Source organism: Hoplias malabaricus, unplaced genomic scaffold (genome assembly GCF_029633855.1).
Source record: "Hoplias malabaricus isolate fHopMal1 unplaced genomic scaffold, fHopMal1.hap1 scaffold_45, whole genome shotgun sequence".
Classification (NCBI taxonomy): domain Eukaryota; kingdom Metazoa; phylum Chordata; class Actinopteri; order Characiformes; family Erythrinidae; genus Hoplias; species Hoplias malabaricus.
The window spans coordinates 395,001-410,000 of NW_027101075.1; the positions used below are offsets into that span (position 1 = coordinate 395,001).

The following is a 15,000-nucleotide window of genomic DNA, read 5'->3' on the forward strand; positions in this document are numbered from 1 at the left end:
GGTTTGGGGCTCGGGTCTTCCAGTGGGCGGAGTGAGACTTAGAGAAATGATGACGGAGCTAAGAGGGGCCCCCCCTGGAGGTCCCATGGCCGAGAAAAGTGCCCCGAGCCCGGGGAGATAGAGAACCGTAAAGCGCGCGGGTTTGGGGCTCGGGTCTTCCAGTGGGCGGAGTGAGACTTAAAGGAATATTGACGGAGCCATGAAGGGCCCCCCCTGGAGGTCCCATGGCCGAGAAAAGTGCTCCGAGCCCGGGGAGATAGAGAACCGTAAAGCGCGCGGGTTTGGGGCTCGGGTCTTCCAGTGGGCGGAGTGAGACTTAGAGAAATGATGACGGAGCTAAGAGGGGCCCCCTCTGGAGGTCCCATGGCCGAGAAAAGTGCTCCGAGCCCGGGGAGATAGAGAACCGCAATGCACGCGGGTTTGAGGCTCAGGTCTTCCAGTGGGCGCTCGTTCCAGCGGCGCGGGCTGGATGGTTTAGTCCGAGGAGGAGTGCTTAAGTGTGGGCCGGATAGGTTCGAGAGGTGCGCTGGGTTCCTGGAGGTCCAGCCCCGGAGGTTTGGAGCGGGCGATGGAGCTAGCGAGGCCGAGTCGGGTGAGCCTGGGCCGGGCATGGGCGTTGGCGGCGATGGGGGTCTTCTCCCCGGAGGTTTGGAGCGGGCGATGGAGCGAGCGAGGCCGAGTCGGGTGAGCCTGGGCCGGGCATGGGTGTTGGCAGCGACGGGGGTGTCTTCCCCGGAGGTAAGTACCGTGGGGGGCAAGCGTGAGATATTCCAGGCCGGGAAAAGTGAGCTAAATTCGGCAAAGCGTTGTTAAAAAGGGGGTTCGGTTGATTTTTTTGTTAAATCTAAACGAACAAAGGGTGCGAGGCGTGAAAATTGCATTCAGCCGTGATTTTTTGGCAAAGTGCTAACCCTAGTGGTCTCCCAGTGGGACGTTTTAAAGTAGGACTTAGAAAAATTTCTGACCCTCTTCGCCCTAGGTAGCAAGCCCAAAACGGAGCACCTCGGAGTGGTAAAAATTCAGAGGGCATGGGGGTTTCCAGTGCGGTGCCGTCAGGACATTAGGGTTCCTTTAGAAAAGACGAAAGTTTGGGTACACCGTATGTAACTATGACAAGCCCAAGGCTCTGGTTCGCCTGTGGGCATGAATATAGTGAGATTTCCGCGTTATCTCACTGGAGGTGACCCCGGAACGGTTCAAAACCTAAGTCGAGACTTCCATGGAACCCCGATGATGGGAGTTTGAAGCCCGAGGAGTGACGCCCTCTGGGCTAAGGTTGCTGGTAGGTTCGGCCCCCCTCTCTGGAGGTCTAAATGACTTCCATGGACCCCGGTGATGCGAATTTGATGCCCGAGGAGTGACTCACCTCTGGGCTAAGGGTGGTGGTATGCCCAGCCCCCCCTCTGGAGGTCTCGAATGACTTCCATGGACCCCGGTGAAGCGTATTTCATGCCCGATGAGGAGCACACCTCTGGGCTAAGGGTGGTGGTATGCTCAGCCCCCCCTCTGGAGGTCTAAACTGACTTCCATGGACCCCGGTGATGCGAATTTGATGCCCGAGGAGTGACTCACCTCTGGGCTAAGGGTGGTGGTATGCCCGGCCCCCCCTCTGGAGGTCTCCAAAACCTAAGTCGAGACTTCCATGGACCCCGGTTATCCGAATTTCATGCCCGAGGAGTGATGCCCTCTGGGCTAAGGGTGGTGGTAAGCCCGGCCCCCCCTCTCTGGAGGTCTAGATTGACTTCCATGGACCCCGGTTAAGCGTATTTCATGCCCGAGGAGTGACGCCCTCTGGGCTAAGGGTGGTGGTATGCCCGGCCCCCACCCTCTGGAGGTCTCCAAAACCTAAGTCGAGACTTCCATGGACCCCGGTTATCTGAATTTCATGCCCGAGGAGTGACGCCCTCTGGGCTAAGGGTGGTGGTAAGCCCGGCCCCCCCTCTCTGGAGGTCTAAAATCACTTCCATGGACCCCGGTGTAGCGTATTTCATGCCCGAGGAGTGACGCCCTCTGGGCTTAGGGTGGTGGTAAGCCCGGCCCCACTCTCTGGAGGTCTAAACTGACTTCCATGGACCCCGGTTATCCGAATTTCATGCCCGAGGAGTGATGAACCTCTGGGCTAAGGGTGGTGGTAAGTGCAGCCCCCCCTCTGGAGGTTTCCAAAACCTAAGTCGAGACTTCCATGGACCCCGGTGATGCGAATTTCAAGCCCGAGGAGTGGTGCCCTCTGGGCTAAGGGTGGTGGTAAGCCCGGCCCCCCCTCTCTGGAGGTCTAAAAGGACTTCCATGGACCCCGGTATAGCGTATTTCATGCCCGAGGAGTGACGCCCTCTGGGCTTAGGGTGGTGGTAAGTGCAGCCCCCCCTCTGGAGGTTTCCAAAACCTAAGTCGAGACTTCCATGGACCCCGGTGATGCGAATTTCAAGCCCGAGGAGTGGTGCCCTCTGGGCTAAGGGTGGTGGTAAGCCCGGCCCCCCCTCTCTGGAGGTCTAAAATGACTTCCATGGACCCCGGTGTAGCGTATTTCATGCCCGAGGAGTGACGCCCTCTGGGCTAAGGGTGGTGGTAAGTGCAGCCCCCCCTCTCTGGAGGTCTAAAATGACTTCCATGGACCCCGGTGATGCGAATTTCAAGCCCGAGGAGGTGCACACCTCCGGGCTAAGGGGATGGTTTGGGTTGCCTCCCCTCTGGAGGTCAAAAAAGACTTCCGTAGACCCCGGTGATTCTAATTTAAAGCCAGAGGACTGGCACCCCTCTGGGCTAAGGGTGGTGGTAAGACCGGCCCCACCCTCTGGAAGTGTTCAAAACCTAAGTCGAGACTTCCGTAGACCCAGGTGATGCGAATTTCAAGCCCGATGAGTGGCGCCCTCCGGGCTAGGGTGGCGGTATGACCGGCCCCACCTCTGGAAATGTTCAAAACCTAAGTGGAGACATCCATAGACCCCGGTGATACTTATTTCAAGCCCGAGGAGTGACGCCTTCCGGGCTTATGTGGAGAAACGCTCGTTTTCCACTATGGAAGTCAAAAGTGTTCAAAATTTCGAAATTTTTCAAAGTATTTACGCACATCCACACATCCGTAGACCCCGGCGATGCGTATTTCAAGCCCGAGGAGTGGTGCCCTCCGGGCTAGGGTGGTGGTATGCCCGGCCCCCCCCTATGGAAGTGTTCAAAACCTAAGTCTAGACTTCCGTAGACCCCGGTGATCCGTATTTCAAGCCCGAGGAGTGACGCCCTCTGGGCTAAGGTTGGTGGTAGGTTCGGCCCCCCTCTCTGGAGGTCTAAACTGACTTCCATGGACCCCGGTGAAGCGAATTTCATGCCCGAGGAGTGACGCCCTCTCGGCTAGGGTGGTGGTAAGCCAGGCCCCCCCTCTCTGGAGGTCTAAAACGACTTCCATGGACCCCGGTGATGCGAATTTAAAGCCCAAGGAGTGACTCACCTCTGGGCTAAGGGTGGTGGTATGCCCAGCCCCCCCTCTGGAGGTCTCGATTGACTTCCATGGACCCCGGTGAAGCGTATTTCATGCCCGATGAGGAGCACACCTCTGGGCTAAGGGTGGTGGTATGCTTGGCCCCCCCTCTGGAGGTCTAGAACGACTTCCATGGACCCCGGTGTAGCGTATTTCATGCCCGAGGAGTGACGCCCTCTGGGCTTAGGGTGGTGGTAAGCCCGGCCCCCCCTCTGGAGGTCTAAACTGACTTCCATGGACCCCGGTTATCCGAATTTCATGCCCGAGGAGTAGTGCCCTCTGGGCTTAGGGTGGTGGTATGCTCGGCCCCCCCTCTGGAGGTCTAAACTGACTTCCATGGACCCCGGTTATCCGAATTTAAAGCCCAAGGAGTGACTCACCTCTGGGCTAAGGGTGGTGGTATGCCCGGCCCCCCCTCTGGAGGTCTCCAAAACCTAAGTCGAGACTTCCATGGACCCCGGTTATCCGAATTTCATGCCCGAGGAGTGATGCCCTCTGGGCTAAGGGTGGTGGTAGGTCCGGCCCCCACCCTCTGGATGCGTTCAAAACCTAAGTCGAGACTTCCATGGACCCCGGTGATGCGAAGTGACATGCCCGAAGAGTGGTGCCTTCTGGGCTAAGGTTGTGATAAGCCCGGTCTCTCCTCTGGAGGTCTGTGGTTTTAAAGTGAATATTTTCTAAGTCCCTCACCTGAGATTTTAAGAGAATCAGGACCCTCCTCAAGCCTCGTAGCGAGTCCGAGGGAGGTTCATCGTTGTCGGCTATGCGAAAGGGGTTCAGACGCCTCTAATCCTGTGGGCATATGGTTTCTCAGCCTGGTGCCGTCGGGATATTAGGGAGGCATTAAATCAGACGTAAGTTTGGGTAACAGCGATGCGAAACGCTATGCCCAAAGGAGTGGCTTCCCGATGGGCTTGAAATAATGGGAATGTCTGCTCTGCTTCCCTGGATGTGTTCAAAACCTAAGTCGAGACATCCGTAGACCCCGTTGATGCGAATTCCATGCCCGAGGAGTGACGCCCTCTGGGCTTAAGGGTGGTGGTAAGACCGGCCCCACTCTCTGGAGGTCTAAACTGACTTCCATGGACCCCGGTGATTCGAATTTCATGCCCGAGGAGTGGTGCCCTCTGGGCTAAGAGTGGTGGTAAGACCGGCCCCACTCTCTGGATGTCTAAAATGACTTCCATGGACCCCGGTGATTCGAATTTGAAGCCCGAGGAGGTGCACACCTCCGGGCTAAGGGGATGGTTTGGGTGGCCTCCCCTCTGGATGTGTTCAAAACCTAAGTTGAGACATCCATAGACCCCGGTAATCCGAATTTCATGCCCGAGGAGTGACGCCCTCTGGGCTTAAGGGTGGTGGTAAGACCGGCCCCACTCTCTGGATGTCTAAAATGACTTCCATGGACCCCGGTGATGCGAATACACAAGCCCGAGGAGTGGCACACCTCTGGGCTAAGGGGATGGTTTGGGTTGCCTCCCCTCTGGAGGTCTAAAAATGACTTCCATAGACCCCGGCGAAGCGAATTTAAAGCCCGAGGACTGGCACCCCTCTGGGCTAAGGGTGGTGGTTAATCCGGCCCCCCCTTCTGGATGTGTTCAAAACCTAAGTCGAGACATCCATGGACCCCGGTGATGCGAAGTGACATGCCCGAGGAGTGGCGCCCTCTGGGCTAAGGTTGTGATAAGCCCGGTCTCTCCTCTGGAGGTCTGTGGTTTTAAAGTGAAAATTTTCTAAGTCCCTCACCTGAGATTTTAAGAAAATCAGGACCCTCCTCAAGCCTCGTAGCGAGTCCGAGGGAGGTTCATCGTTGTCGGCTATGCGAACGAGGTTCCAATGCCTCAAATCCTGTGGGCATATGGTTTCTCAGCCTGGTGCCGTCGGGATATTAGGGAGGCATTAAATCAGACGTAAGTTTGGGTAACAGCGATGCGAAACGCTATGCCCAAAAGAGTGGCTTCCCGATGGGCTTGAAATAATGGGAATGTCCGCTCTGCTTCCCTGGATGTGTTCAAAACCTAAGTCGAGACATCCGTAGACCCCGTTGATGCGAATACCGAAGCCCGAGGACTGGCACACCTCTGGGCTAGGGTGGGGATAAGATATGCCCCCACCCTCTGGAGGTTTTCAAAACCTAAGTCGAGACCTCCATAGACCCCGGTGATGCGAATACCGAAGCCCGAGGACTGGCACCCCTCTGGGCTAGGGTGGGGATAAGATATGCCCCCACCCTCTGGAGGTTTTCAAAACCTAAGTCGAGACCTCCATAGACCCCGGTGATGCGAATACCGAAGCCCGAGGACTGGCACCCCTCTGGGCTAGGGTGGTGGTTAATCCGGCCCCCCCTCTGGAGGTTTTCAAAACCTAAGTTGAGACCTCCGTAGACCCCGGTGATGCGAATACCGAAGCCCGAGGACTGGCACCCCTCTGGGCTAGGGTGGGGATAAGATATGCCCCCACCCTCTGGAGGTTTTCAAAACCTAAGTTGAGACCTCCGTAGACCCCGGTGATGCGAATACCGAAGCCCGAGGACTGGCACACCTCTGGGCTAAGGGGTTGGTATGCTCGGCCTCCCCTCTGGAAGTCTAAAAATAATTAGAAATATTTCTAAGTTCGACAACGAGCACTGGCAGAACTGGACCAAAGACTTCCATACACCCCGGTGATGCGAAGTTTCAAGCCCGAGGAGTGGCACACCTCTGGGCTAAGGGGATGGTTTGGGTTGCCTCCCCTCTGGAGGTCTAAAAATGACTTCCATGGACCCCGTTGATGCGAATACACAAGCCCGAGGAGTGGCACACCTCTGGGCTAAGGGGATGGTTTGGGTTGCCTCCCCTCTGGAGGTCTAAAATGACTTCCATGGACCCCGTTGATGCGAATACACAAGCCCGAGGACTGGCACACCTCTGGGCTAAGGGGATGGTTTGGGTTGCCTCCCCTCTGGAGGTCTAAAATGACTTCCATGGACCCCGTTGATGCGAATACACAAGCCCGAGGACTGGCACACCTCTGGGCTAAGGGGATGGTTTGGGTTGCCTCCCCTCTGGAGGTCTAAAATGACTTCCATGGACCCCGTTGATGCGAATACACAAGCCCGAGGAGTGGCACACCTCTGGGCTAAGGGGATGGTTTGGGTTGCCTCCCCTCTGGAGGTCTAAAAATGACTTCCATGGACCCCGTTGATGCGAATACACAAGCCCGAGGACTGGGACACCCTCTGGGCTTAAGGTGGAGGTAAGCCCGGCCTCCCCTCTTTATTAAAAAAAAACTCTAAGTCCCAACGGCAAATGCCAGAGCTTTAAGCCGAAACTCAAGAGAGTTCGATCGGTATAACTGACTTGACTATCTGCCCTTAGCCCCCGATGGATCATTCTATATATGCCCGGAGAAGTGGCTGGTTTCCGGGGCCAAAAAAGCCAAATGGTCTCCTATATTCATGCGACGGGTGCCTAAAGGTAAGTTTACCCACCCCGGTGAACTGCCTAAGGTCCATAGGCCTCCGACCACTGCTCCCTTAGCGGGGCGGTGGAACGGGCCGCCCGCCGACTAAGTTAACCCATAACCACTGATCGTTTAAGTCTTAAGGCCGGTCGGACCTCGTAAAAAGTCTCCCTCTGGGAGGATCACCCAATCTCCACCCCCCCTCCATCTCCAAACCGAAGCAAGTACCACACGGGAACACTCTGTTTGGGGATTCAGAAATAAATGTATTTATTTCGCAGTAAAACATATCAAAGCCACGGGGGTGCAGAAACACGGAGTGAATCCCGGCTGGGTTGCGCTTTGAAGAGGGTCCGGTTCAGGCCGTTTCGAGGGCGGAAAGACGGTTCTCACGAGCCCGCATCACATCGGCCGCAGAGAGGCCGGCTCGGTAGAAGGCCCGGGCAGTGATGTTGGAGTGGCACATGCTTGTCGTCACTCGATCTCTATCTTCGGCCGGCAGAGTCGAAACCTGAAACAGAGGTGCGAGGTGTCAGAAGTAGGAAGGCCGGGGTTAAGAGCCCACATAAGTCGGATTAAGTTCAACACTCACTTGGTTCGAAACAGCCGTGCGGATCAGGTTGAAGGCCACCGCGCCTCCGAGGCCCGCATCCGTCCACGCGATCCGAAGCAGTGAGTTTGGCTTGCGCAGCTGGTTCCCCCTGTCCAAGAACACGAACCCGTCCCGGGCCCCGTGTAAGTCGCTGAGTGCGGTCAACCAGGCCAGCTCTGTGGCAGACAACCCGATCGGAGCGTCCCCGAACGAGGCGTTGGTCTTGTGTTCACGAACATAAACCACGAAGCCGGTGCCATCCGTGGTGCTGGCTTGCCTCAACTCTCCAACCGTCAGGTTGAGAAACACAACCGACCGGTGACCGGTTAAGACAGACAAAAGGCCGAGCAGGTACCCCTGGAGCATCCGTAGCGTCGACCGGCGGGCGGTGTCCCCCGTCCGGGCCGCGTCTATGAGCTCTGGGATTCGGGTCTTAGCGTGGCTTAGGAAGACCCTGAAATCCGAAGGTTGCGGCAAGCGACTCAGCTTCGCTCTCTTCACGCGCTGGCGATGGCCCAGAATCGTGCGTGCGATGTCCCGATGAGCCTTGGCGAAGGTCAGCTTCAGCCTCTGGAGCTCTTCGGGGCTGACCCCGGCGGTCTCTGGGTCGAAGGCAGCGACGTGGGAGACGAACGCCTTGGCGCTGTGCAGGTAACACTTAACGGTTGTCGAAGCGTAACCCAGTTTCTGAAGGCTCTGTACCCAAGTGGGAACGTTCGTGTGATGGACGAAAGACAGGTCTGTGAATTGGCAGCCGGGCGGGGCGCAGTGAAGCAGGAACCGAATAACGTGGCCCCGTCGCTGGCGAGAGTTCTCGATGTCCTTCGGTGACGCGTCGACCCGCAGGTAGAACTTCTGAAAGTCGTCTACCGAACGGCTGACGTAGGTGTCCCGAAACCGATGCGGGATCACGAGCTGCCTCCCCCGGGAGGTTCGCCGTGCCCGCTCGGTCTCTGAATCCGTGTCCGAGGTGGATTCGGCAGGGGAAGACTCGCTCGGTTGGTAGTCGCTGTCGACCGGCTCCGGCGTGGCTTGGCCCGTAGTGGCTTGGCCCGGGGAGGCTTGGTCCGGCGAGGCTGGGTCCGGCGAAGCTGGGTCCGGCGTGTTGGGTCCCGGCGTGCTTGGGCCCGGCGTGCTTGGGCCCGGCATGGCTGGGTCCGGCATGCTGGGGCCCGGCGTGCTGGGGCCCGGCGAGGCTGGATTCGGGGAACAGGATACCGAGGGCGGTGGAGGGTTCCGCGGCTTAGACTGTTGATAGCGACGCAGAAGGTGGATGGTGCGAAGGCGTCGAGCGGCAGAGAGAGCGATCCGAAGGGCGAGGCCTTTGAGGGAATGCGCCGAGCCCAGGTGATCCGCCGGCGAAGAGAGAGACGGCAGGCCGCAGAGAGGGCAGTCGAGCTGGGACGAATTCTCCCCACTTTGGTCCAGTCCCCGGAGAAAGTCAATGTCGGCAGATCCAAGGCGGTGGAAGGTGGTATAATGGGAAGTCAGATCCGTAATGGCTTGCTCGCAGAGCGGGCAAGCATCAGGCGTGGTTGGCTCCGGCGTGCTTGGGTCCGGTGAGCTTGGGTACAGCATGGTTGGGTCCGGCGTGCTTGGGTCCGGCGTGCTTGGGTCCGGCGTGTTCGGGTCCGGCGTGTTCGGGTCCGGCGTGTTCGGTCCCGGCGTGCTCGGTCCCGGCGTGCTCGGTCCCGGCGTGTTCGGTCCCGGCGCGCTCGGTCCCGGCGTGCTTGGTCCCGGCGGCGAGGCTGGATTCGGGGAACGGGATCCCGAGGGCGGTGGAGGGTTCCGCGGCTTAGACTGTTGATAGCGACGCAGAAGGTGGAGGGTGCGAAGGCGTCGAGCGGCAGAGAGAGCGATCCGAAGGGCGAGGCCTTTGAGGGAATGCGCCGAGCCCAGGTGATCTGCCGGCGAAGAGAGAGACGGCAGGCCGCAGAGAGGGCAGTCGAGCTGTGATGAATTCTCCCCGCTTCGGTCCAGTTCTCGGAGGAAGGCTGCGTCGTCCGGTCCGAGTCTGTGGAAGATGGTAAAGTGGAAAGTCAGATCCGTAGCAATGGCTTGTTCGCAAAGCGGGCAGCTATCCATGGTGAGAGACTGACGGCTCCGAGTGAAGGCGACCCCTTATATAGCCCCCGGTTCGTGCATAATTAGGGGTTATGGGCGTTGATCGCTCCCGTTCGCGTTCGACGTTCGCCCATCTTGGGTGTATGAACCAATGAGAACCAAGACCGATAGCGTATTACTGCCAAAATTAGTCCCGGTTTCCGAGCCAGGTGCCGGGCAGAGCGATGGGGAGTGGTCCCCAAGGTCCGTGGGGCCTACCACTGTCATAAATCCGAGTGGCTTCCACTCGGTCCGCCTCGACCGGGTACCTTTAAGGTCAAGTCCCAACCCCGGATCTCGTATCACGGTGGTATTGGGACTGCCTGTGGGTCTATAGGCCACCGACCATCTGCCCACTTGTGGGGCGGGTGGAACGGGCCGCCCCGTCGATTGTTATAAGCCCGTTGTGTCCACCCCGATGATTCGTTCGATGTATGCCTGGGAAGGTAAAACATTCCTGGGCATGGGGGGTCGAGCGTATGAGGGGTTTCCCCCGTCCCGAAAGAGAGAGTTTTCCGACCGATGATTCGTTCGATATGCCTGCCCGGGGAGGGTCAACTTCCCTGGGCACCGGGGGGTCGAACGTATGAGGATTGTCCCCCTTTTTAAACCCATAAATTTGCCCGTGCGCGAGTCGACGGGGCCGCGTAACCCCCCGAGGCGTTGGCCGGCGGTCATCCGCCGGTCCGTGGGATCTCCCGACCTTTCCCCTCCTTTGAGCGGGACGTGGGAGCGCACCACCGGGCCCCCGGCTGGAAACGGCCGGAGGCAAAGAGCGCATTAGAGGTGACACGGATCGGTCTTCCACAGACCGCGGCTGGAAGTTCGCAGGGTCGGCCTACGGGATCCGACCCTTCGTCTTCTTAAACGCAGACTTCCGTAGGCTCCGGGGGGCGAAACCGTAAACCTTTGCCGACCTCCTCGCACTGCGAGGGGGCCAGGATTTGCGGCTTGTCCGCGTATCGGTCCTACCAAGGACCGCGGCTGGAAGTTCGGTGGTGAGCCCTCGACCTTACGAGATTGAGGGCAAAACCCTTCGTCTTCTGAACATCAGACGGCTCCGGTGGTGGCGTACCGTAAAAACCTATGCCGACTTCCTCGCGCTTTGAGGGGGCCAGGATTCTCTTCCATTCTCTTCCCTTAACGGCTGTCCTTCACGGCCGTTCGAGCTCGGTATACGCGGAGCACCAGGGGCAGGCTTCTAAGCCTAAATACAGTGCTTAGAGCGATCCTCCCCACCTTGTGCTCCCAGCCTCCATGGCTCGTGGATGCCCGTAAGAGGCATGTCCGCTTGTCCAGAACGGTTCCGAGGGGGACTTAGTCGGCCGGTCGATCCAACAGTAGGTCCGTTCAACGTCCGCGTCGGTGGTGCCTTAGGGTCGGGATCCGTTTGAGGGAAGGACCCGGCCCCTAGCCTGCACCGTCCGGGCGAGAATCATACGTTTTCCAAGTTGCCAAGTCGATTGCAGACCCCCACAGCGGGGTCGCGTTCGATCCTCTTCGCTGGTGTCCCCTGAGATCACTCTCACGGGCTCCATGCGCCCCCTCTCTTTCCCCGTCCGGGGTTTGAGATCCAAGGGGGGTCGGTCTGGTTGATCCTGCCAGTATTATATGCTTGTCTCAAAGATTAAGCCATGCAAGTCTAAGTACACACGGGTTTTGGTACAGTGAAACTGCGAATGGCTCATTAAATCAGTTATGGTTCCTTTGATCGCTCCACACGTTACTTGGTATAACTGTGGTAATTCCAGAGCTAATACATGCAAACGAAGCGTTGGAAGGGTTCTGGGGGTCGGCGTGAAATGCTCTCCCGGCCCCTGTCCCCCGGATACGTGCATTTATCAGAACCGAAAAACCCTCCCGGCTCCGGTCGGGTCGCTTTGGTGACTCTAGATAACCTCTGGCCGATCGTTAAGCCCTCCGGGGCGGCGACGTATCATTCGAGTGTCTGCCCTATCAACTTTCGACGGTAGGCTACGTGCCTACCGTGGTGACCACGGGTAACGGGGAATCTGGGTTCGATTCCGGAGAGGGAGCCTGAGAAACGGCTACCACTTCCAAGGAAGGCAGCAGGCGCGCAAATTACCCATTCCCGACACGGGGAGGTAGTGACGAAAAATATCGATGCGGGTCCTATGAACCTGTGGAGCGTAATCGAAATGAACTCAATCTATGTCCGTGAGTGATGACCCATTGGAGGGCAAGTCTGGTGCCAGCAGCCGCGGTAATTCCAGCTCCAATAGCGTATGCTAAAGTTGCTGCAGTTAAAAAGCTCGTAGTTGGATGTGGGGACAGGTCTCGGATCCCCTGTACTGTCCGGGATGGCGTGGGGAGCTCCTTCGGGGGTGACCCCCTGTCTCTGGGTGGATGTTGGGACCTGGTCCCTACCCGCCGGTGTCCTCTGCTCGCCGGCCGCGGAGAAGCCCTTAGCTGGGTACTTCACTGCGGTGCACGGTGGGTTGGAGGGTCCGGAGCGTTTACTTTGAATAAAGCAGAGTGCTCAAAGCAGGCCGACACGTGCCATGTCTGACTGAGCTAGGAATAATGGAATAGGGCCCTTCCGCGGGGCTTCGGGGTCTCTCCTTCGGGACGGCTGGTCGTTCCGGAGTGGGGCTCCGGGGCTTCCACGGTCCTGTTTCGTGGGTTTTAAGGACCGAGGGCAATGATTAAGAGGGACGGCCGGGGGCATCCGTACCACACCGATAGAGGTGAAATTCGTTGACCGGTGTGGGACGAACGAAAGCGAAAGCATTTGCCAAGAATGTTTTCATTAATCAAGAACGAAAGTCGGGGGAGCGAAGACGATCAGATACCGTCGTAGTTCCGACCGTAAACTATGCCGACCCGCGATCCGGCGGCGTGAGGCTAGCGACCATGACCCGCCGGGCAGCGTGAGGGAAACCACGAGTCTTTGGGCTCTGGGGGGAGTACGGTTGCAAAGCTGAAACTTAAAGGAATTGACGGAAGGGCACCACCAGGAGTGGAGCTTGCGGCTTAATTTGACTCAACACGGGGAATCTCACCCGGCCCGGACACGGTAAGGATTGACAGATTGATGGCTCTTTCTTGATTCTGTGGGTGGTGGTGCATGGCCGTTGGGAGTTCGTGGAGCGATTCGTCTGGTTAACTCCGATAACGGACGAGACCCTGTGCCTTAAAAAGTTACACGGCCCTCCCTTGGGTCCCTGTGGGGGCTTGCGGCCCGAGGGGTTCGTCGGTCGGTGGCCGAACTTCTTAGAGCGATCCGGGGCAAGGCAAAGCCGTATGAGATTCGGGGCCATAACAGGTCTGTGATGCCCTTAGACGCCCGGGGCCGCACGTGAGTTACACTGGCTGGTTCAGCATGTGCATCCATCCTATGCCGAAAGGCCTGGGCAATCCTATGAACGCCTTCCCCGCTGGGGATAGGGGATTGTAACTTTTCCCCTTGAACGAGGAATTCCAAGTAGTCGCGGGTCACCAGCCCGCGTCGATTAAGTCCCTGCCCTTTGTACACACCGCCCGTCGCTACTACCGATTGGATGGCCTGGTGAGGTCCTCGGACCGTCTCCGAGGTGCCCCTTTACCGGGGGGTTGCCTCGTTGAGGTGGGAAGTCGATCGAACCTGGGCATCTAGAGGGAGTAAAAGTCGTAACAAGGTTTCCGTAGGGGAACCTGCGGAAGGATCATTAACGGTGACCTGGCCACGGCCGGTTGTCGAGTCGGACTCGAGAGGCCAAACCTCCCCCGGCGGGTACCTTCAAGGTATGGACCGCAGAAGCCTCGTACCTTTCGTCGTCGGCCGACGTGAGTCTCTCCCCCTCCGGGTGGGTGGACGTAGCGAGCCGGCTTCGGAACTCGGGGTTATGCGAGGACCGCCTTAGGTGCATAGGTACCCCGGTCCGCCCCCCTCGTTCGCGGGGGGGAGAGTGGCGCCGGAGCCGCCCGCCGGGTCGTTAAACCAAACATTGATCGTTGAAGGCTTGATTGTGCGTGCGCGAGTCAAAGGGGCTTACTCACCCCCAGGGCGTTGGCCGGTGCTCGCCGGCCTCGGTGGGATCTCCCTGAACCCATCCCCCCGGCACAGGGGGTGGTGGTGGACGGGAGCGTACCGCCGGGCGAAACTCTTTCCCCTCACGGGGTTGGAGCGGAGCTTAAGAGCGCATGCAAATACCCCGATGTTGGCTTCGCAGAGACGGACCGTATAATAGTCTAAGGCCGGTGCGCGAGTTGAAGGGGCCTCACGAACCCCGGATGCGTTTAAACACCCGAAGGAGACGGCCGGTGCCCGCCGGTCCTGACTAGGTGGGATCTACCCAGCGCCTTCCCCTAAGCGGGGGACTTGGGAGCGTACCACCGGGCCTCGCTCATACCCTCCGGGGTGGAGAGCTTGGCTTTGAGCGCACGCCTGAATGCCTTAGACCGGGACCCGTAACGCAGCGAACCAAACCCTGGGCCTCGCCGGGAACGGTGGGGCCTAGACCCGGTCTCCTAAACCACGTAAGTCTCGGGCACCTACTCGGGCGATCGTCCCCCGGGCCGTAACTCCTCGGTCCGGTGGTGACGCCCAGGTTCAATGACCTTCCCCCCTCCACGGGGGGGAAGGCACCCGGCTTGAAATATTGTCAAACGTTGTCTCGTGTTCGAATGGCTTCCTTCGCCCGGCCTGTAACGGGCCGGGCACAAACCTCATACAACTCTTAGCGGTGGATCACTTGGCTCGTGCATCGATGAAGAACGCGGTAACCTGCGTTAAATAATGTGAATTGCAGAACACAGATCATCGATATTTCGAACGCACATGGCGGCCGCGGGGGTCCATCCCGCGGCCACGCCTGTCTGAGGGTCGGTTTACCCATCGATCGGTCTTCCTAGACCGCGGCTGGGAGTTCGCAGGGCCTCCACCTCGGACGGCCCTTCGTCTCCCTAAACCCAGACTCGGGCCTTAAACCCGACGTGTGGCGAGAGCTCCGGACGTAGGGAGAGCCATTAGGTCCGGGTCCAATCCGTCATAGTCTCTCCCCGCTGGGCTCTCCGCCGCCGTCGGAGAGTGGGTACCGTAATACGGCGAGCGGCCGGGGGGTTCGCGCCCCCCGCGCCCCGCAAAACAGTCTCGTAGTGCGACCTCAGATCAGACGAGACAACCCGCTGAACTTAAGCATATCAGTAAGCGGAGGAAAAGAAACTAACAAGGATTCCCCTAGTAGCGGCGAGCGAAGAGGGAAGAGCCCAGCGCTGAATCCCACTTTCCCCTGACCGGGGTGGGCCGGGAAATGTAGCGTACGGAAGTCCGTTTGGTCTCGGTGCGGACGCGGGACCAAGTTTTGCAAGGAAGTGTCTTCCGCAGATGGTGAAGGCCCGGTATTGTCCCGCATCCCGCCGGGTAGATCGGGCTTCCCGGAGTCGAGTTGCT

The 15,000-nt window shown here is 58.7% G+C and overlaps 1 non-coding gene and 1 pseudogene across 1 annotated transcript; both read left to right on the forward strand.

Moving 5' to 3' along the window:
- Nucleotides 1-14,282: 14,282 nt before the first annotated feature.
- LOC136684526 (5.8S ribosomal RNA) lies at nucleotides 14,283-14,436 on the forward strand. The gene has a single exon (XR_010799702.1). It is a non-coding gene; the product is annotated as a 5.8S ribosomal RNA (ribosomal RNA).
- Nucleotides 14,437-14,708: 272 nt separating this feature from the next.
- LOC136684523 (28S ribosomal RNA) overlaps nucleotides 14,709-15,000 on the forward strand; it is a 4,391-nt pseudogene continuing 4,099 nt past the window's right edge.